The sequence below is a fragment of the Vanacampus margaritifer genome, chromosome 2 (assembly GCF_051991255.1).
Source record: "Vanacampus margaritifer isolate UIUO_Vmar chromosome 2, RoL_Vmar_1.0, whole genome shotgun sequence".
In the NCBI taxonomy this organism is placed as follows: Eukaryota; Metazoa; Chordata; class Actinopteri; order Syngnathiformes; family Syngnathidae; genus Vanacampus; species Vanacampus margaritifer.
This window is the reverse complement of record NC_135433.1, coordinates 38,157,355-38,181,193: the sequence shown is the minus strand read 5'-3', so window position 1 is coordinate 38,181,193 and position 23,839 is coordinate 38,157,355.

Sequence of the window (23,839 nt, the reverse complement as noted above, 5' to 3'; positions counted from 1 at the left end):
TAAAAATTCATGTAACTTTAGGTGAAAGCAAACTAATGTTAGTTACATGCACTGCATTTCTACCTAAAGTTCTAGAAACTTTTACTTATTGGAACTTGCAGTACTTTGAACTAAAATAGGATTGGGGTTATGCTTTGTAGGGCTGAAAGTTCTCAGAGGAGAAAAACTAATTGTGATGTGCAGCAATGAAGTGGACATATAGGCAAGCTATACACAGTAATCATGTAACCTAATAGTTGCAAAAAGCCCCAGCGGCTCCGCAGTGCACTCACGGTACAGTAGAGGCGGCCTGACCTCTACATTAACCCCTCCCCCTGCTCTGCTGCCACTGGCAAACACAATTAAACCTGTGGGTTGAAACACTACAGATGATGTAGGCAATCTGGAGCCTGATTTCTGTCTCCTCTCTCATAATGTTACACATTAATCACCCACCACTCCTGCCCAAGTCACCCGCACCCACCAACACACGATGCCGCCGACGCGCGGGAAGTGTTCACGGTCGTTTACAGTGCCCAGGTGATGCGGAACGGACACACTCACTTTTAAACACATTCATTATTCAATGAACATTTCAGCCAGTTATGAATGTGTAATTTGGTAACTTGCGCTGGAGGAGGACAAACTTCGCTATAATGCTGTAAAAGCATAGGATTCTTCCCAGTCAAATAACAAATAAAAAAGTAGAATAATAAAGATTGAACGTGTTCTTTTTAGATTTTGTAATTTTATATATGCATATTTCATTATTTCATCCTCATTCATTTTCATTTCTCAAGGAAGCATATTTAACACCTCGCTATAAATAGAACTATGTGAAGCCAATCAGCAAAAATAGAACAGTGAAAATTAAATGAAGTCACAATTGTTTATTAATTGTTATTATTATTATTATTTTACACTTTCAGAATCATTTAGAAAACTGTTAGAATGTTACTGGTTAAATAACCCTATTTGGTAATGCTTTGCTATAAGTAGAACCATGTGATTGCTACTAGTTCCTCCAAGTCCTCCAACGATAAACGACCATGTTGGTCATAACGCTGATGATGATGTTAATAAATATAATAATAATCAGCATTATTCTAATAATAATAAAGATTTCTCACCTTTATTATTTATAAACCAATGACAATTTTAAATTTTGGTACAGCTTTTATCGAGCATCATGGAAGTTGGGATGCTTAATTATTTTTGCAGACCACATAAGTTGTGTGGTGGGACAGATCTGGCCCCCATGCCTTGAGTTTGACATGAATTTGATTTATCAAGTCAGGACTGTCATTTAAAAAGTATTTTTCCAATAATTTAAAAAAATATATATAAAAATTTAGTGACAAAAGAACCATATCCGGTGACACTGCATAGAAACGTGCATTTATCAACTAAAAATAATGAAGGAACAGCGTTAGAGAAAATGTTGACAAGGGATGGGCTAAAAAAGGGTATAATTTCTGACTTGTATCATTTTCTAATGTCCCAAGTTTCAGAAAGCTCCAATGATAAGTTGGGAGCCTGGGATTTAGACTTGCCTTTGGTTCTGTCGGAGAGAGATTGGCAAAGAACATGTACTCTGGAAGACACCAGGTCTACAACTCTTTCAATTTAAATGGTTAATGTGTATGTGACACCGGTGGACCTGCATAGGTATAATACTGTATAAACATTTCGGATATTTGTCCAAAGTGTGTGGAACATAGGGTTACATTACTACATTGCATGTGTATTGTTTTGGAAGGAGGTTCAAAATGTGATGGAAAAGATTATCTTTAAATCTGTACCAATGGACCCCAAGTTGTCTTTGTTTGGCCTCTACGCTGAGAGATGCCAAACGATGCATATCCCTTTCTTGAAAGAAATATTATAGACCAACATTGGAACAATGGAAACGTCAAATGTTAGCCACTCTTCCATTAGGAAGAATTACAAAATGTTGAAGGGCAAAAAAGACACATTTGAAGCAATCTAGAAGCCTTTTATTTCATTCATAAAGAAATAATGATGTAAGTAGATTGGATTTATGGTTATTTAAATTGTATAGGAATACTTAGGGCACTAGTTAGTGTTGTTATGGGTACTTATTTTGTTTTGGTTTATTGTGTAAACATTGGATGGCATCCTGGCTTGTATTTGTATTATTTATTCATTCTTTTTGAAAAAGAAAATAATAAAAACATTTTTGGGAAAATAATAATAAAGTTACTTATGATTGTGTCTAACATCTTAAAATACTAATTTACACAATATATATATTGTTTCCATTTTATAATTTCAGAAATAGTGTTTTTCATAATTACATTGAGCAAGTAACCATATTTTGAAGAAGAAAAAAACACCATAAGAAGAACCGTGCTATTGCTACTAACCAGTCAACAAATAATAAACAACAAAAACAAGTAATCATACATATTTCTTAAGTAATTAGTTTCTTAAAGTTTTGATTGATGGATATTTAGCCAATTAACAAACATGAGAAGAAAAAAAAGTTGAAAATGACTGAAATTTTTTTATTTTTAATTATAAATATAAATATATATATGTGTGTGTGTTCTTTTGTATAATTTTGAAGGGCAGGGAACCATATTTTGTCACTTAAAAATTTGTCAAAATTGACTACATGGTCACAATAAGGGATTGTATTATGTACAGGCATTCTTTCTAGCCAATAATAATACTACAAAAAGGTGGCTCAAGTCATAATGTCTTCAAATAATCTTTTTGTAGTAGTAAGTTCCATTACATTTGTTCTGTGGTTATCAATATGCATTTCCTTTTCTTCGTTTTCCAGTGGTTTTGGGATCTTGTGTTTTGCTGTGCTTTTAAGGAAAACCAGCAGTGGGGAAACGCTGAGCAGTTCGTCGTTTGCACACATAATACACTAGAACACAATTAGGTCAACGCAGCTATAATTGTTTGAGAAGGATGATTACATAAAGAACACTGGCAGGCCTGGAAATAAAATTACTTTGGGGAGTGAAGGAAAATGTTATAAAATGAATGAACAGCAACACAGTGGGTTTGTGCCTGTTGGTTTGGGTGCTGGTATCTCTGAAAATCGTGTGTCAGTGCCACTCCAAAAACAGTATACAGTCTATAATTATAGCACAGTGTCTATATTTAGACTTTTCAAACTTTGGTCAAAACATCTTATTAGAGAAGTTGAACATGTCACTTCTCCCACTCAATAAATAAATAAATAAACAGTTTAAAATATAGAAAAATAGTTATTGTTATTATTTTTTAAATCGTGTGGGAATTGAGCCATCAAGAACCACGAGTAGCCCGTGCGCCCCCTCTAAGAAATAGCTTACCTGTGTTGGGACATTGTGATTTTCTAGGATTGACGTAAAAGTGATCATTTGAAAATGCAGATTTAAGTTTTGCATATCGATATTTATCTGTTTCCTAATTGCTGTCAGAAATAATTAGCATCATTAATTTTTTTTAGCATGATCAGTGTCTTCACGAGATTCATTTATGTGAAGACTGATAATGCTAATTATTCTATTTAAATATGTATATATATATACTGTACATATATTTTTGTCTCTCTTATACATTTTAAGCTGGAATCCTGTGGCATTCATTCTGCCTTAATTAACTTATTCATTTATCACAAAAAATTATCGCATTAATCATTACACACTATTAATTTTGACCGCAGATGATCCTTTATCTTGATAGTCGATGGCTACGTTAAAGGTAGCACCGGTTGTGTTTGAGCAATAAATATAACTACATGCATTAAAGCATTTAATAAATGTTTGCGTATGACATTCAGAATATTTGTTCATGTCAAACTATCGGGGTAATTTTTTTTTCATTTTAAATTATGCAAGTAATTAACTGATTAGAAAAAGAGGAGGATGAGCGTGTGCAGTGGATCAAAACATGTTGAATTCAATGTCGGAAGAATCAACCCATAACACATTCCTCCTTTCTACAGAAAGACAAACTTGGGTGTGGTCCTTGATTCCTGTCTCGTGGAGTTGCATAATTTGAGGAAGATATGAGAATAACCCTGACAATCACTTAATTAAAAAATCTTTTTATCAACATTTTTTGCTAGCCAAATTTGAAGAGCACTTGTTATGTTCTTTCAACATTTAATGTTAAGAGGACATTTTCAAAAAAAAATTCTCTCATCCTCCTCTTTTTCCTAATCAGTTAGTTACTTGCATAATTTAAAATAAAAAAAATGACCCCCAATAGTTTGACATGAACAAATATTCTGGCTGACATTGTCAAATATTAATTAAATGTTTTACTTTAATGCATGTTAATGCTCAAACACATCCTATGCAACATTTTTCCGCTGTCAAGCTAAAAGATCATCTAAAATTAATGTGACTTTTTTTTTTAAGAGCTCCGTATTGTTCAGTATGCGCCCACCCCACCTCCCGCCGCGTGGAGGGACGGTACACCGGGGGCAGAAGGGGAGATGGGGGCACCGGGGGACGGGCAGCACCCCCGAACCCCAGGCCCAGCGGGTAAAGGCCCCGGTCGTCACCCCAGCGTTCTTAGTGAAAGCTAACCCTGTTAATGAGTTCGCCAGGTCCCGGCGGGCATATGGGACCAGCCAGGAGGGGCGATAGGGCTCGCCCCCCCCCGATACTGGGGCCCGCGCGAGGTGCCAGGAGGCCCACCGGAGCTATATATAATTTTGTTATTTGTGTGTGTGTGCGTGTGTGTGTGTGTGTGTGTGTGTGTGTGTGTGTATATTATTTCCTAAAACTTATTTTGCATAATAAATATACAACAACAACATAGTCTGTTCGTGTGTGGTTGTCTGTGCGTCGGTATCTCTTGCGACGCATTGAGTAGATAAAGCCGTGTTTTTTGTGCCACTCCTGCCAAAAACAGTATACTGATGATCTGATTTGCTAGTCCCCTTCCACATATCGGGGACGCGGATGACAAATACATTCCTGGGAGGCCCTGGCAACATATTACTGAAGAGTCACCTTCAAAACAGCTTTCAGTAGCTTCTCACTGCGGACAAGTCCATACTTCATCCTGCCATACTGTATTTCTTAGCCAGGGGAGCATCTCAGGATGTTGCAATATAAATTGTAGAAAAAGTGATAAACTCAAGTCCTGTGTCCCCCCCAAAATGGTAATAATTTTTTTTGTGCTGTTGTGCAGATAAAAAGACTGCAGTGTAAAACACACACACAAACACACTTGCAGAAATATGCAAGAAACCAGGCATACAAACAGACATGCAAGATTAAGTATTGATGCATCACAGCAACATAGCCCGTGGTATGAAACAAGCATCTGGCATCCATTACGGTAAACACAAAAGACACTTTTCCCCCCAAATGTGGAAATCTGCCTGCCGGTCACAAGTGTATTTTGCAGCAACTTTAGAGTAAAAACGTGCAATACAAGAGATTAGAGTTGGCGGTTGATAAATTCTGGTAACCTAGCAACAAGTGTCTCAGAGTGAGAAACTCCAAAGCATAGCGGCTATGTTCAGTGGGCAATGGTGTGTGTTTAAGACAGAATGGCAATCAAACCTCTGCCAAGGCTTAAGAGACAGGATTTGGATCAAAATCATTGTACACCCACCACCTGAATAATCCTGAATATTCTGCATTATATACTAAGAAATAAGAATAATGTCAGAATATTGCTCTCACAAAATAGTGAAAAATAAAATATTGCACTCTGAATTTAATGGGCTATGGTAGTTTCAATTTGCATTGCCCTTCTGTCGAGCATACATGCTTGAAATTTGACGGCAATCAGACAAAATCTCTGGCACAAGTTCATCGACCTGCCCAACAAATTCAACCTTGCTAACTTTAAGCAATAGCTTATCAGACAAAATCTCGCAGACAACTTTGTTTTTAACGAACCTCTGCCTATGGGTTATTGATCTTCAGGGGTCATTTCTACAAAAATGACCAAAATTGTGCCCATCTGTCTAGAATACATGGTTTAAATTTGGAAGAAACTGGACACACTCTTTAGGACAATTTTGCATTTGAGAGAACCCTGGAATTGGGGGGGGTTGCTCAAACCATCTGACTCAAAGAGGAGCATTTTTCTGATGCGCAAAAAGTTGTTTATCAGCTCTTTCCTATCCTCAAACCACACAGCGTGCCATGTTTAAGTCCTGCTCGGAAGACATTTATAAAAATTAGCCGTAAATAGCCACTAGCTTGTCCAAATTGTAGCCTGTAGCGAGAGATGAATGTTGTTGAGTATTTGTCTAATGAGGAGATAAGTTGCTTAATGACTTCAACATTGATCAGCTCTCACCGGAATATGTGCATCCAGTCAGAGCTGTTTATGGGAGAGCTGCATGTTAGTGGACTTGAATTCCAATAGGACGTTTGCTCATTACACTTTAAAGGCAATAGCTGCGTGAGGATTAGAGACGCCACCCTTTGTCTCCAGCAATGGAGTGGTGGTCGATACAAGGTCCTCGGAAGGGATGGAAATACTCAAAGTGTAAGTTTAGAAACTGATAGGTGTTCCCATTTTGTGCACTGCTTCACACTGACACCGATCAATTCCCACCCACTGGAGAAGCCATGGCTTCACTCAGAGTAAGATTCAGTTTTTTTTTTGCCACTTTAAAAGAAACAAGACCCTTGCTGCAGAAAAGAACTAACCACCACCTCACACAAACCACCTCCACCTCCCTCCCCTTTGGAAATCGGCATTTCATTACTGGGTTTATTCGATTACAAGGTCCGAAAGATTGCATAATCTATATTAATCTTTAATACTGCCAGACTTGTTTGGATAAGAAGAAGCTACCTTCTGGGAGTAGGTTGTAGGAGATTTCTACCTTAAAGATTTGTAAGGATGAATTAGGTAAGTGTTTTATGTAGGTACAAAAAGGTTGACAGACAGATACAGAAGGCTGGTAAAAGGTAATGAGATGGAAGGGTGTAAAAGTTGCAAGAAAGTAGGTCGGCTGGTGGGTAGGTAGTTGGGCGAGTAGACCAAGACTTGGACTGGATGGCCGGACAATAGATGTTCAAGGTTTGACTACCATAAGTATGAACTTGGTTGGTCGATAGATAGCATGAGGGACAGTCAAACTAAGTTGGTTGTTCCTTGACCCCTTTGAATAGAAGGCGATTTAAAAACAAACATTTAGCGAACAAAACTATAATTTAAAAAATTACGATGAAATCAGGGCGAAAGGACTATCAACTGTTTATCGGTTAGTGAGCTAGAGACGACCTTGGACAGGAGGTAAGACTTGAGAATTATTTTGATCCTGTGTTGGTTGCGTAAAATGACAAACAATGACAATTGAAAATAAGGTTAATTTTCTTGTCAATTGAGGTCCACCCAAATTTTTGTGGTAATTTCTCAACAACTTCTGGTAGAAATTGGTTAGGTTAACCAATTAATTTAAGAACAAACACATTTACCATTGGCAAAAAAAAAAAAAAAAAGTGCATTGGTGTTTGTTAGTCTTCAGTGTGAAGTTTTATTTTTCATCTAAAGTCATCATCTTTTCAATTTAGATACGTTTAGGGAAAAAAAACACGGATTGCAATGTATTGAAGGATATCCCCATAAACACATTTTTTGCTATTTTCGTTGGGTCTTGGTCCTTATCCCCCATTAAGAGCAAGGGTTCAGTCGGTCTTCAGCAAAGTCTTCTCCTTTTCCCTTGTCCACCATTGAAGGTCAACACCATGTGTCATTCTTTCCCATCTAAGCCTATCTTCAGCATCCTCCTCTTCAACACCACCTACCCTCATGTCTTCCCTTACTCTACATTACCTTAGATCTTCCTCTTTGAGTTCATCAAATGATGTCTGAAAAAGTCCATCTAAAAGTCAGTTAGCATTTGGCCAAAAAGCCAAAAACACCTCGGAAAACATTGGATTGGCATAGGTTTTGGATGTAACAGTCACTCCCACCTGTGTGTGGCAGCATGACCGCCTGTGGTACCAGATAGAGAAATGTTGTCACGGCACAGTGATTAGAGGTCCTGTTTATAATCTCCCCGCGCACTGTCATTTTTCCACACATCATTACAGTAATACGACAGGCTCTATTACCCCCTCAGCAGCCTTCCAGTGGCCGGCGTTCCTGCAGAGGGCTGATGAGGATGCTTGGCTTGAGCCAGGGCCCGGGGCCTTTTTGCTGCAGCATGGCAGCTTTAATTTCACGCTTTGTTAATGCGCCCCCATGCAAGTGCTTGTCCTGTCCAATGCCCTCCAACACCGCCCCCCATCTCAGCCGGGGGCCACACCCATCCTGGTCCTCCTTCCCTCTGCCATCTGTTTCTACCTGAGCCCCCCACGTATCGTATGCACTATGTCAATGCCTATTTTACTCTCGCTCACCCTTCTCGCGATCTCCCATCACCTGACGATTATCTGCTTTCTCTATTCCTCATTGCCTTTCTCTCGCAAGTAAACCGTTCTTTCCCCACCGTTCACCGCATCATCCTCCCTCGCTACCACCTTGATTACTGCTGTCCATATGTTTCAACCCCGTCCTCCTTTTTCCTCCCTTTTAATTCCAATGTCTCATTGCATCCACCCACTCCCCATCTCGCTCCTTAAGTCCTCCGCTTGCACACTGTGCCGTCTGTGTTTGGTAAGCAGCAAAAAGGGGCTAGGAATCATCATTCTGTCAGCCGGCTTCTTCTGCATGAGTCGTCACGCGGCATGAAAAATGGCACAGTAAGCACAAAGTCGTTGAAATGCACTTTTCTTTTTAAGAGGCAGTCTGAAAACGCAACCCTAACTTTGGCAGTAAGAAAAGTACACAGTACATGTATCCAAGGACGAATATAACTATCTACTGACCTATGTACTTACGACCTGTTCTTGCCATAACAACCATCCATTGGTCTGTACCTATTGACACGTGACGTCACAGCCTTCATGGGAACGCCCCCTCTGGGACGCTGGACGGCAAAAGAGCCATTTGCCTGTATTGTAACTATTGAATCTTGTACAGCGTAAAAAATGAGTAAACCAAATGTTGCTTTTTATCACATACCTACTAATGAAGGCCATGCTGAGAGGCCCCGGTGAAAAAACATTTTTGGGCCACCCCCCCTCCCTTCAATTTTCCCCCCATCCACCGCCCACACGAGCGCTCCCGCACGTGTGTTCAGTCTTTGGAGAGAAGTGCGACTTGTCACTAAGGACTTTTGCAGGGCCTCCAATTTTAATATTGTGACATCTTTATTGAACATGAAAAATACCACAAAAATCTTCCAATACATTATATTCTGTTTTACAACTTTTAAATCGGTTTGAACACGTGCCAAAGGCTCACTATGGCACCAAAAAACAATAAAGTAATTTTCCATAGATTTGAATCCCACTAAGTGCACTTCATAACAAAAATAATTTGTAGCTATAATCACTCATTAGAAGCTCATCTGTGTGTCGCGCTCAGCGAAGTCATTTACGGCACTCCTATAGGTCTAAAGTAGCATTTGTCAGAAAAACACATGTTTCCGTGTTTATTGTATCTGGAGAAAGGTCCAGAGCGCCTGAGCCAAATGCGATATTAGCTTTTTGCATTTGGCGTCAAATGAGGCCGTGAGGCTGCGTAGGCGGCGGGGACACGGGGAAGCCGCCTTTTGACCGCCGGAAGAAGCGACACGTGGCTGGAGGGTCGCTTCTGCGATGGAGCTAGCTGCCAACAAGCTAAAGCTCGACTCCGGTGGGAGCGGGACACTAGATTTTGCTAATGGCCTGGACTCAAACCACGTCTATCACATATCTTCCAATAGCTTTAACGTCATGTTTTTTTTTTGTCTTTTCTTTTTTGTGCGCCGCTTTTTTTTTTTTAGTTTGCAAAGCATGACGGCGACGGTGGAACGCACACTAGCTACCACTTTTTTTTCTTACTCGCATCACGTCGAGATTCATCGTGACTGACAGATGCCAAAGTCAGGTGATTAAATGATCATTTCCAACATCGTATTTACAAAATAACTTTATTTCCCCGTTTTTGCGCTCTCTCTCTCTCTCTTTCTCTCCTTTTTTCCCCTTCCGTCATTGGCCCCTGCGCTGTCTCTGGGCCCCGGTGCGATGCATCGGCTGCACCGTCGATATTTACGCCACTGATGAAGACGAACGACGTCGATTGATAGCAGCAATCAACAGAAAGGACTGGCAGCCCACAAATTATTCACAGATTTGCAGCGATCATTTTTTGCGAGGTTAGTAGATAAATGTTGTAATTAGTAGATACATGTTCATACATTTTATTAGTAAATGGACACTCTAACAAAGATTGTAACAGAGGTGTCGAATTGCGTGTTTCAAATCACATTAACGAGCCAGATAGTTAGCGTCTACGCCAACTGCACAAACACACAGCTTAGTTTTAAAATGTACCTTCTTCAAAACTATTAAGTGCATTTGACTGTTTAATAATGTGGGATTTTGTCTTTGTGCTTGGAGTTTTTCACTCTGGAGCCGGAGTCAGATTCATGAAATGACTGCATAGCTTGCCACTGCGATAGTCATTTGTTCCATTCTAGTAACATAACATCATCGCAGCGTTTCAATATAGAACGGACTCTGTAAAAATAAGTCAGTTAGCATGACAAAACAAGGTTTACCTTTGCATTACGAGGTATATTGTCCCCTGGTGTGAGCGTAGCATCTCGTTCCAGAGACCCAGTCAGCGACAAGCTTTTAAATCAGGTAATGTTGTTTGACCAAGGGTTGGATAGACAGTCCAACAGAAAAAATAGTTAAAGCTATGAATAGTCCGTAGGAAGAAGACAGATTGGTTGGCTTTACTCTGGTAGATTTCTGTGCCTTCCATCCACACTTTGTCTAACTCCATATTCATTGTAGTCATGGCTTTTACATTTCTGCACATTCACCTGCCTCTTTGGTTATCTACCATGTACTAATCTAGTGTGTCCCAGGCTTTAACATTTCTATCCATCCCTCCATTTATTTTCTACCTACCTAACTACCTGTACCTATTGTGGTCATGCTTTCAACACGTCTGTCTATTTGTCCCAATGCATACCTATGCTTTCTTCTTACCGAGTACTTACAGTACTGATTTATTGTTGTGGTGGCTTTACAATGATAATTGGTCTGTCTCTGCCTTCACGTACCTACCAACCCAGGTGTTATTGTCATGGCCTAAACGTCTGTCTGTGTGTCTGTAAAACCATAACAATTGGTGGGTTATTCAATGCATAGGTTGGTAGGTCAGTATAGGAATGGACAGATGAACAACGATACTAGGTAGGTTGACATTGTTGGACAATCTATCCAGCCATCCTAATATCTACCTGCTTACCAGTGGCAAGCAACCATAATAAGCTATTAATGCAATTCAATAAAATTGTTGAAAATATTTATCTGTTAGTGTCCTCTATTATACAATACCTTACTTCTACTGCTTTGGTCTTAAATTCCTCTGTAATTTGTCCAGTTTTCCTCGCGGAAAGGTGGAAAGCCGACAGCGTGTTTCACGCATGCGCAATGAGAAATCAAGTTGTGTTAGTTCTGATAAAATGTTTCTGTGCGTGCGCCTTTTGAATGTCAAAAAGCTGTCAGTAATGCAGCATTGACAACGCGCATGTGCATGTATGGCTTACTTGGCTTGTTCTCCGGTAAACAGTCAGTTTGAGAAGAGGGCCGGCAAACGCTGGATTTTTACACGGGATGAGAACCATCGCCGGCGGGTCAAACGTTTGAAAATCCTCTGTGTCCTGGAGGTCTTTGGGAGGCCGTATCTCCCAAACCCTAGTCCTACCAGGGACATACGGGCATCCCCGGATTCGTCTCGACGAGACCTTTCCAACGTTGTATGGCTCGTCAGCATCCACGGCCTTGCGTCTTGGAGATAGAGGGCTGGTAAATGCCAGATTTCATGCCCAAGCAGGCTCCAGCGTACGTGAGCATTCTGCATTGCTCGGCTTCACTTGGCTTTTCAAGGTACGTTCGGCTTAGCTTGCTTTGCTTGGGTGTTCGAACTCTGAAAATGAGTTCAAACTCCGAGGCATTTTTTACTTCGATTTTTGGGGTTGAAGTCCGATTTGTACGAGTTCCGACATGTTCAAACTCCGAGGTTCCACTGTACTGTATATACAGTATATAAAAGGCAGTTCAAGACAGTAATTTGACGGCACCCTCCATTGTAGGCATGGCTTTAACATCTGTTGCTATCCCTACCTATTTGACTTCTTCCAATTTTATTGTCGGCTTTAACATACCTGTCCATTAGCCCATCCATTTTCCTACCACCAATCTATTATAGTCATAGTTTGGACATCTGTCTCTCCATCCCTTGTCACCCTATCCACCTCAAATGAAATATTGTACATCTGTCTGTTCCTATACTAACCTATATGGAGTAGTGTTCACTTTTATTTTTTATTTCAAGTGTGATATTCTGGAGTAACCCTGAAATTATGTTTACAGTTTGAAGCGCCACCTGTTGCTCTGACATGAATTTGACAGCCTGCGATTTTTATGGAGATGTTTCTCACCAGTGAGCACCCTACCTCATTATGGGTTTCTACATGTGGGCACAGCCGCAATGAGCGAGGCAATGCTGACAAAGCATGTATTCCCCAGTGCGTGCGGCACAATTTGACCAACGGCGCGCGCCTCATCGCTCACAGTATTGCACCTGCATTTCTATTGTCTCAAGAGAACCTGAGCTGACAGCGTGGAGGTGACATCACAGTAAACACAGCATTCAGCACTTTGACTTATGCCTGACAACGTCACTCAAAATGGCACAGCCCTATCCGCCAGCACCATGCTGTAGGTTTCCGACTGCTGCCACATTTCTATCGGTGAAAAGTTTGTTCATAGATTGCATCACCATGCAAACGGCCTTGGAGCAATTCAGGGGAGGTGAATACAAATTGGATGCTAGCCAGGAATCAATCAGTCTACTCGTCAGGTTGTCAATTATTGGTCATGTAGATTTAAGGTATTTAGCCAGCATCAAAATCAATTAGTTGCTCTAATCCATCACTCAACTGCATTCAGCTAACAGATTTCCAGTGTGGGCATATCCTCGGCTGTTCACTTAAAAACTCATACAGTACTCTTTTTATAATGCCCTAAAATGCCAGAATCCAATAGGAGAGTACATACTAACATTCACACCATCACTAAGCGGAAACTGAACACATGCAGCCTGCACAGGTTCAGGGAATTGTCTGTAAACCATTTACTTTTTATGGTGAGTTGCAAGATTGAGTTTTAAATTATATTAATATGTTTTGGGATTCTACTTTGGAGGATATTTAAGATTTAAACAATTGTAAAGAAATTGAATAGCATTACTTATTTGCATTTATTTGCTATCCGTGGCTCGGTCACTATTGCACCACAGCGAAAGTACTGTAACTCAACACAACATGCACATTTTTGTTGTGCAGTGGTACCTCGGAGTTTGAACATAATTCGTTCCTGCGAAGTGTTCAAAGTCTGAATTGTTCAACTTTCGAAACATTTGTTTCCATAGGAAATAAATGCAATTAATCCGTTCCCAAGCTTCAAAAACAGAAAATTCCTATTTTAATTTCTATTTATGTTTTTTACCTTTACACCCTGTACAGTATTTAAACAATAAAAAAAATACCTTACCTTTTTTTGTCGTGGTGTGATGGCATCAGTGGATGATAAAGGCTATGTTAATGCTTGCTTTAGTTTAGTGCTGAGTTTGTGTATTTTACGTTGGGCATATTGTGACTACTAAGCGGTCCGTGCGTGCGTTGTTTAACATGAGGCACGTTGTTGAACAGCTAAGGGGGGTCCAGTATTTACAGTAGTCACAGTAGTTACAGCGGCGCGATAATCTCCTTCCTAATTCCACTGTGGTTCGTAGCTTTGTATGTTTTTCTTTGCTGCCACTGGCACTGTTGTCTTTCTTTGAGCCCATGGCGAAGAAAATTGTCGTGGAAAAATCTAAATGCACTCGCGAGTATGGAGCACCTCCGGGAAAATTCACGATCTGACTGGAAATGAGCAGTGTATCGTCTCAACTACCGCAACGTGATCGGCTACCCGTTTTCAAGGTACGTTCATCTTAGTTTGATTTGCTTGGGTGTTCGAACTCCAAAAATGAGTTCAAATTCCGGGTTGAAGTTCGATTTGTACGAGTTCCGAGACGTTTAAACTCAGAGGTTCCACTGTACTTTAATTTGCTAACAGCAGTTTTTAGATAAAATGCTCAAAAACACACACACAATTGCATTGTGATGTCTTTCTCATGTAAGCCATCTCTGTTAGTAAAGGAAACTCAAAACAGTGCCGCCTCCCCTTCAATTCCTAAGATCTCATTTAATTTCCTCTCTCGCCTACACCCGGCGAGACGGAGTGAAGAGATGGAGGATGGCGTTATATTCGGTCGACGCATGTGTCACTGTCACGGAGAAGCGGCAGCGGCGGCCGGGCAGCCAGTTAATAACGCCGGTGCGAGGTCTGGTGATGGGGCATCATCAGGCGGCTCCATGCTGCTGTCACGAGCCATTTACTAGCGAGAAGCTCCTCACCTTAATGGAATATTTGAGTCAATAAAAAACAATCATGGCTGCCATTCTTACTGAGAGCACGGGGAGTTTTACCTTTTGTGGTCAAAAGAAAACATCACTAAGGTGTTTGAATGTGTCCAGAGAGTCAATTGATGTGTACCAAACCTTCTTGGTACATTCATTTCTCAGGGACCAACATTCATTTGGGATGCACTGACATAAAGATTCTTATTTATGCGATAATTTGACAATCATTTTGAGGATTCACCATGTAAAAGGGGAGCAAGTGTAATCTTAGCTATATGGTAAATGGTACTTCATTTATGTAGCGCTTTTCCACCTTAAAAGGCCCTCAAAGCACTTTACATTGGACTACTCATTCACCTACTGATAACGCAGCATTAGGAGCAACTGGGGGTTTAGTATCTTGCTCAAGGATACTTCGACATGGTCACAATTGGGTTGGGACCCTACAGTCTACTACTGAGCCACGCCGCCTTTTACTTTAAAATGGCTAATTTTTAAGAAATTATATTGCACTGTTGATTCTCAAACTGATAAATGTTCTTTCTCGGCAGTACCCGAACAGCAGTTTGGGTGGGAAAATGGAATGCACGTCTGGCTCTGTTGCACATGATACAAACCCTTATCATATGTTTTCTCCCACCGCGGCTTAATGAACTGCTCTCACTATCCACTCAATATCTTTTCAGCCCAAACCTTCCATTGTGCCTCCAAAAAGGGTCAATAGTTGGACACTGCATCTTGAGAGGCTTTCTGCTTCTTTCCAGGACTCTTAATGGTGTTCAATGGAGAGACCAGCACACAACAATCCCTGAGGGCCGTTCCCAGATATCCGCCCATGATACCTAATCCGGGGGCCCATTAGCTCTCCTCCCAGCCATGAAAGAGCGTGGGCTCCCTCGCATCTCAGGAATTAAAAATTAACCAGCTAATATCCATTTGTCTGATGGGAGGCGGCGCGGTTGAAACGGCAGATTCCCCCGTGAGGGATGACTACTGGAACCCGATCTGCCGGAGGGGGCCAGAGAGGAAAAAATGCTGACAGGGATGACAGGGAGAAACAAGAAGGATCATGCCTGTCCGTCACATCCATCACCTCCGCCGCTAACGCCTCGTGCCTTTACTGAGAGATGACCTCCTCGATAAAGCCGCCGTCTATTCCCGGAGCGTCACCTAGCGGCATCAACACCTCACAGGTCCTACACTCTCTGCATTCGCAAACAGACAGACGTGACACGCACTCGACATGGGGGATGTAAGAGAGGTGGAATACATCCTAGACTGGTTGGCAGTCAATTTCAGGACATTCACACCTTTGGGAAATTTTGACTCTTCAGGTAATTTAAGGCCTTGTCCACATGTAGCAGGGTTTTTGTAAAACCAAATATCCTGCCGCCTCCCTCTAAGATAAAAGTTTATGTACCCACCACCCTGTTTTTAGAAGAAAAAAAATTCCACTCCATACTGTTTTTCAGCACATTCATAAACATGCAATAACCCCGACATCAACAGGAGCGAGAATCGGGACACACGGACATTTTCACGCCATCCCTACAGGAGCACAATTTCCGTCTCAAAGTTTTCACAGCAGGGGGCAGTGCGGCTTGGTCTGACCCAAAATTGCGTCGGCGTCTTTGACGGTCAATGTGCCTTAGATGTGGAATGGCAAGATGGCAGGAAATAAATGTCTTTACAGGGTTCTTCACTAAATTTAATTTTAGACCTTTGTAGACCATTATGATTTTTTTTTTTAGACCAATTTCAAGTCATTGCAAGCTGGTGCTTTCTGGCATTCGCGTGTGAGTCGAGGGCCTTCACGCCCAAAGTCCCCAACTTTATTTTATTTTTTTCATACTTTGCAACAAACCGAGTGCCGATCGCCTGCTACCTCTTCCGACCAGCTGTAAAATTTTCAAGCCAATTCTTGTTAAACTGACATTTACCCATTTTACAGCAACACGTTGTCTACACTCCCCATTCTGATTAAATACATAAACTCCGTGGAAACGAAAACCTGGAAGGTACGGTACGCGGTAGTGGACACACAGAGCCACCTAATCGTAATGCTAGATTCACAGCAAAAACAAAGGGAGCGTTTCGCCTCGCTTTACTCACTAGTGTTTCACTGAGTGTACACGGACGGGCGCTTCATTTGCGCACACCGGTTTCCACACAAACTGAGGCGTCTCCGTCTGAACACTTGGTGGCACACTGGTGCACCCACTTAATGACGTACTTCATAGACAGCTGAAGAAGAGAGCCGTGAAGGGTAGCATCATGTGCTAACTTCAAATCGAAGCTGTTAACTCTTTGACTGCCAGACGTTTTCAGAAGCGGGATGTCGCCAGTGCCAGCCGATTTAAGCATTTTGACTGATCTTTCAAGGTCCACAGAAAATTTTGTGTTTGGACTATGGAAACACACAAAAACCAAATTAAAGATTGGACTCTCATCTTTCATCAGAAAAAATGAGTTTGTTTCTACCTTATTCCGTTTTTCAGTAATCAACAATAGAAAATGGTTAGTTTCACCCAAATGCTCTGTTTTGAAACAAAAAACGGAGAAATCAAGCTTTTTGTGAAATGATATTATTTCATGCACTCTAGTGAATTTGACACCTTTTTTTTTTCCATGAATGATGCCACAAACACCTAAATAGTGCTTTACTTCTGTAAAACATTGCCACCAACAATGAAAAAGTGTTTTTTGATAGCAAAATACGTTTATTTACATTCAACAGTTTATTTAGTTTGTTCAGATTTCAACAAATTTTGAAGGTAATGTTTTAGGTACAGTACTGGTCTAGCAGACCTGGTACATGAATAAGAAGATTTTTTAAAGTAGCATTTAACTGTAAGTATTGCTTCAAAATGTGTGTTTTTTGTAAATGAAAGAGACATTTTCAATTACTTTTAATAAGCCTTCATTATAAAATCAATAAGTGCCAACAACCTTGGGTAATGAATGACTAACATTTGAGAATACAGTATTTGAATTGTTATACCAATATCGCCACTGGCCACAAGTCGTGTGTAGTGGAGTGTTATTACTTTCAGCCAAGCAGCATTGACATCCTTGAACAAAATATTTTGAGCATATTATTGACGTAAAATGTACAGTATAGTTTAACGATGTCATTACTGGCTGTGAGTGGTATGAAGTGTGAAGAGAGACATAACTATATTTTAAATAAAACAAATGTGGACAACCTATTGATCGCCGCGTTTTGAGCTAATTATTGATAGGAAATGTATATCACATTTTACTGATATCAACACAGGCCACCAGAGGTGTCAAAGAGCCAATTGCTGTTAATTTGACAAATAAAAAAAATAACAATACAGTGTATATATATATATATACACTGTATTGTACACAGTAAATGCTAATTTTACTAATATCACCACAAGCCACCAGTAGTGTCCAAAATGTGAGGAAGACCAAAGAGGAGGTTTATGGATGTAGTTAAAGAGGACATGAAGGAAGTTGGTGTGAGAGCAGAGGATGCAGAGGACAGGGTTAGATGGAGGCAACTGATTCGCTGTGGTGACCCCTGAAGGTAAAGGCCGAAAGGAAAAGAAGTGGAACAGTGTAATAGGTCAACTACAATATAACAAGGCGTACTGTAGTAACAATGGTCGAAAATAAGTTGAATAATTTAGGTAATCTTTAGATTTTTGGTAACTTCTCACACCTCAAACTTTTCTCTCACTGCTGTCATGTCCAACTCAACAATCAATTGATATACTGAACTACTACATTGCGTGCATTTGTAGTGTTTCCAGTCATCCAGTGAGCACAACATTCAGAATGTGAGGGTGAGGGAGGGTTTTGCGGCATGTTGCCTCTTATTACATCTTGGATCCTGGCGCTCAAGGGCCTAGCCAGTCTGCCGTTGCTGCGCGGCCAACGGCGCTATAAGAGAACAGAAACACAAAGACGAGAGGGACAGCCTTGTTTCCTTGCCCTTCATCTCTCTGCAGGAATTTTCCTGCCTTTGATTTTCTTTTTTTTTAATTTTCATTCAATAACTCAGGGTTCTTTTCTCTGTTGCCAACGCAATAGACGCTCCTTATGTGTCCTTCATCTAAATCCCAATCCACCACCCTTCCTCTGCTCCTCTCTGTCTTTGTTTCACTGCATTGGCCGTTTTTAAATATAGATCCTGCATTTATGCTCTTGACTGATTGTTCCGTCTTACTGCTTCATGTCTGTTAAGGATTAAACACATACGCCACATCACGTCATATTCATTAAAACCTTTTATGTGAATCATGAACGGCTCATTAAGTTTAAGAAAAGAAGGACATTTCTCGTGAGTTGTTGCCAAGAGACAAACCAGGACCAGCAAAAATTTTACATTGAGCTTGAGTTTTATTGCTGTACTTCCATCAAATGCAAAAGTGCGAAGACAAGACGCAGTTTTCAACCCTGTTTGCCAAGAAACTTTGTGGCTCTCAAAAAAACTATGCAGTCATCCGCATAGTGGTTCAATGTCCCCACAATTTCTCTTTGTATTAGATGTTATGCTGTTGTTAAGCCATGTTTACAATGTTACCGGCAGTCTAGGCAGCCCCGTTTGCCGTTTTTCTCCCTTTGTTTTCACGGTCTATCACAGTACCTGTGATGTGCCATGGGCGTACACGGCTGCAGAGTCCTGGCTGCTAAAAGGCACAATACAGTTCAGCATGTGGTTTACAGAGTCCAGTACATTCCATCCTGACCCATCACGTTTTGATGGGCTTGCATCCTGACAGTGTTTTTACAGATGAACCATGGACGGCAGGCTGCTTTGGAGTGTTTATTTGGCCCCAGCAGAGTCAAAAGAATCTTCCCATCTCTTGCAGCAACAGGCAGAAGAGCCCGTTATTCACATCCATACTGCATAATTCTCTCTCTCTCATTCTTAATCGCATGGCTTAGCTTTAGAAGTTTTGTTTCGGCAGCAAGTGTGATCTCAGGGAATCTGATGCTTTCCACCATCACACTACAGATCTCCTTCAAGTTGCATTACACCCTTTTTTACATAGTGCCAGGTTTAGATGCATTACCCCCATTTGACTTTTGTTTGTTTTGTTTCTTATCTGCACTGCTGTAGCAAATGTTTTGAAAATGTAAAGATCCCAAAAGGCAATCACATTTACTTTTTCATGATCAACCATTTTGTCCACTGTGGCTTGAAATGGTGCTGCCATGCCCGCAAGGAACGTAGTGTAAACATACGTAGACCAAGACTCCCGGGTTGATGTTTATCACAGTAAAGACCCTGGAATTTGTTGAAACTTTATACCATAAGCAAAAAATTTTTTCGCAGATTTCTGTTGCCCTTCTGTTTTTTGGGGTGCTCGTTTGGGTAATTTCCCTAGTGAGAATGTGTCAAAGTATCAGTCCCAAAATAGCTGCACCAAACCAAAATGACCAAATTCCTGTTTAATTGTATGCATTGGTCCTTGACACTTTTATGTGGCTCTGTTGTCCACCCAATTCTCAATTTGTGTGAGGGCAATTTTTCCCCTCACTTTTGAGTTTTTTGGCCCCTAAAATGTGATAAGCAGTTCACGATGTTTCCACCAAGGCAGACCTCTGTGCTCAACCACCTTGTTAGCGGTATCAAGCATGAATGGCTAATTAAGCTTCCGAAAAAGAGGATCTCTCATCTGAAACTGTCGCCACAAGGCCACACGTAATCAGAAAACACAATAGAGCCTGAAAATAAACTGATTACCATGGAGACTGCCGGCAACTGCTCTGAAGCTCTCGCAAAACTTTGCAATGCCTCTTTAGCTTAGCGTCACTGAGGAATTCGTCTAATGTTGACAGAAATGTGTTTTTGTGGCACAAGCTATTTAAAATCTGGAGAACTGAGACTGATGCCGTTGGCCTATTTCAATTCTTTCATCTGTGTGACAACAATTTAACAGAAATGTGCACTTACTTGCATTTTACTGGATGGAATACACACTGATGCAACATTAGCATAATCTGTTCAATGTGTCCAAGCACTGGCAGAAGGTATAACCACAATCATTAACATATTTGGCTGCATGTTGGTTAATGATACAAAGCGCTCTGTGTGTTCTGGTCATTAACTTCCATTAACTGCTTTTTCCTGCCTCATTGAATCATGCGTTAATTTCTTCTTTAAGTCTTGATTAAAGCTCTACTCAAGTGTTGCACTTTTTGGTTAGATGTATTATTAATAACAAGTGCAACGAGGCAATCGAGGATCTTAATCGGAAATTCTTTTGAGTGCAGAATTTGTTCAGGATCCAAGAACAAATGGTAATTGAAAGTTTAAGCAGCGACGGGTGGGCCCTCGTACCCTTAACTTTAGCAACATGCTCCCTCAACATGAGATGGCGTAGGGCGTGTTATTTGGGAGAATTACTTGATAAAAAGTTCGTTTAAGTTTAAGCCCTTAAATTCAACCAAAATTGACTGGAAAAAAACAAGCCAAAATAGCTAACTTCCCATTCAATTGCGGGCACGAGACCCAGAGACCTTTTAATGCAACCTTGTCATGATAGACATACCCATTAAATTTTGTGTTGATTGGTGAAACCAGTGAAAGTCCCTGATTTATAATGTCTGAACTCTGGGGGGCTCGTTTTCGGAAACATAAAATACTGAAATGTTCAACCTTGAAAAAGCATTTGCAAAAAATTGGGCATGTTGAGGGGAATCAAAGATGGAAATGATTCATCAATAGAATACAATGAATACAAAATGCCTTGTACTCAACCCCTAATAAGATCACACACAAGGAATTATAATAGTTATTATATTCTACCGCAGTCAGTGAAAAAGATGTGTGACATTCTTCAATGTCCTTCAGATACGTACTGTGCTACTCTTTTAGACCACCAAAGTCTCTTCGTTATGATGGTGTGTATAAACTCTAAAGATCCATCCATCCATCCATACAAGATGTGGAAAATGGATGTATGTATTGTTTGTATGTTCCTTTTCCTGAACTGAACTCAAACACAATTTTTAGTGTACCATTAGACTCTAATCACAATATATAATATATACTACTGTATATATCACAGCTAGTTTTCTCCTTTTACATTGATTACTGCACTGTATTATACTAGCTCTTTAAAACTTTTTAAAAAAGTGTTTATCATATCTTGATATATAACTCTATTGCGACCCCTCATAAATGGGTTATGATGGAGCGCCTATGGGTGGTCTGGACTGGACTGGCACAAATAATCGGCCCTGGAATTTTGAATTAGACCTACTGGCCCAGCCCGATTCCTGAACGCTCTTCGCTACCAAGTAGCTCTACCACTGATGTTTATTGGTTCAGTTTGATCTCTATCTCTATCTCTTTTAAATGGATGAATGGGGTGCTCATTCTAAATTGTGGATGGGTCACTCGGGGTAAAATGGTGGAAAATAGTCATTGAATAGCACCACATCAGCCCAAAAGACACCGGTCCACCGGGCATCTTCCCTGTATGCCAGATAGCCAGTCCAGCCCTGATGGTGGTAAAGAATTTTGCAGTTGTACGCACGTCTAAATGTGCCGTTTCTATCACTAACCTACACAAATGCAGTAATATAGAATATTGATTAATTGAGTAAATATTTTTATGGAAAACTGTTCTCGGCCATGAATTCAAAACAATCAAATGGAAAAACAGTATATACGGCAGTAAATTAGTGTGTCCTCTTGTGCCCACATGACTAAACTAAATGCCGTCATGCAGATTATTTCATTGCATGCCTTTTGTAACCCTAAACATCTTAGACTGAAGAGTAGACGGAAAAGTAAACTGTATAGTGACCATGATGAGGATTTTATTACACTGCCAATCAGTCTCGTTACTAAACACTTGTTGGCCTTGAAGAAGAAAAAAATAACATCTCCGTAAATGTTAGTCATTACCAGATCAAAAAGAGAGTTCTGAGATGAGAAAACGCACCTTATCTCCAAAGGAGGCAAAGGGGAATTAGAAGACACAGCTTCTTGCAGATGCAGATTTTAATGGGAGTTTTTTTTGTTCTCTCTGTGGAGTCACGGAGGAAATAACTAATTTGCAAGTGTTCCATGAGATAACAGTCTTGAGTTTTAAATGCCATGTGATGACGAATTTGGAAGACGTGATTCCACTTTTCCAGAGGTGATCAAAAGCAATTATACCGCCTGACAGAAAATGGATTTGAGTTGTGGCTCGAAAACGCAGCAGGACACCAGTCTCATTACGCCGAAACTGTCGCTCGTCATTACACGTTGTATGGAAACCAGCCTGAAACCAGTAATTGTGGACTGGTGGGTATTTCAGTCGAGTCAATAATTTGGTTTTCACTGTCAAGCTAGCATGTGATTATATCTGAGGCTGTGCGGCTTTTGTGCTAACTTCCAGTCATTACCCCCACGTGGATTTTCCATAGTGATGTAGTCGAAGTGCAAAATGTAGGTTGATGACTGTTTTAGTCTTGCTAATATGCTCAGTGAGCAAATCAAGATCATTTAAAGCCAAGAAGACAAAGATTTTAAGGATTGCACAGTGGGAAACATTCACTGGTTACAGCGGCAAGATTGTCTTCTGCCTTTTTCCTTGCTCTAAATATTTTAGATTTTCTTTTAAAGCAAAATGTATTATTAAAAAAAAAAACATATATAATAACATCCGTAACCTTTGATATTTAAATGTGTAAAAGAACAAGATATGAAATGCAATGGCTATTTTGAGTGCAAATATTTTTTCTAAAGAAACAATGTCCATTTTGGAAAAATATTAAAAATACGAAAGGATTTTATATGAGCTAGCTAACTGGTACGCTAAATACAAAATTAGTTCAGTACTCCCTTTATAAAGCTAGTTAAGGTAAACTAGAAACAAGTACATGTTGTATATATGTATGTATGACCTAGCTAACAGCTAAGTAAGCAAAAGGCAAAATTAGCCCAATGTTGCCCATTTTATGTATATATATATATATATATATATATATATAAAAAAGAAGGATTAATGGGGTAGTACCTACAAAAAAATTAATATGACAGTAGCCATTTGTTGCAATAATTTGCTCCTAATGGGGTAGATGCCAGGGACTTCTGACTTCCGGGTTTCACACATGAGCGCCGTTTATGGCCAATGCTGGCTCGTTCAGCCTGCAGGCCACATCAAACCCTTCCACAATCTCTGACAGGCCACCATTAAGTCAAAATAAAATGTCAACTATGCTTGTACCTTGAAATGTTTGCTTTTATTTTGATGTGAAGCTGGGTGGACGGTACAAGCAAGCAAGCGCATGTATTTATTTCAGTTGTCAACTTGGGGACATTGTTGTTTTTCTTTACTTTTCTGACCTCTAGTGAAAAACAAACAA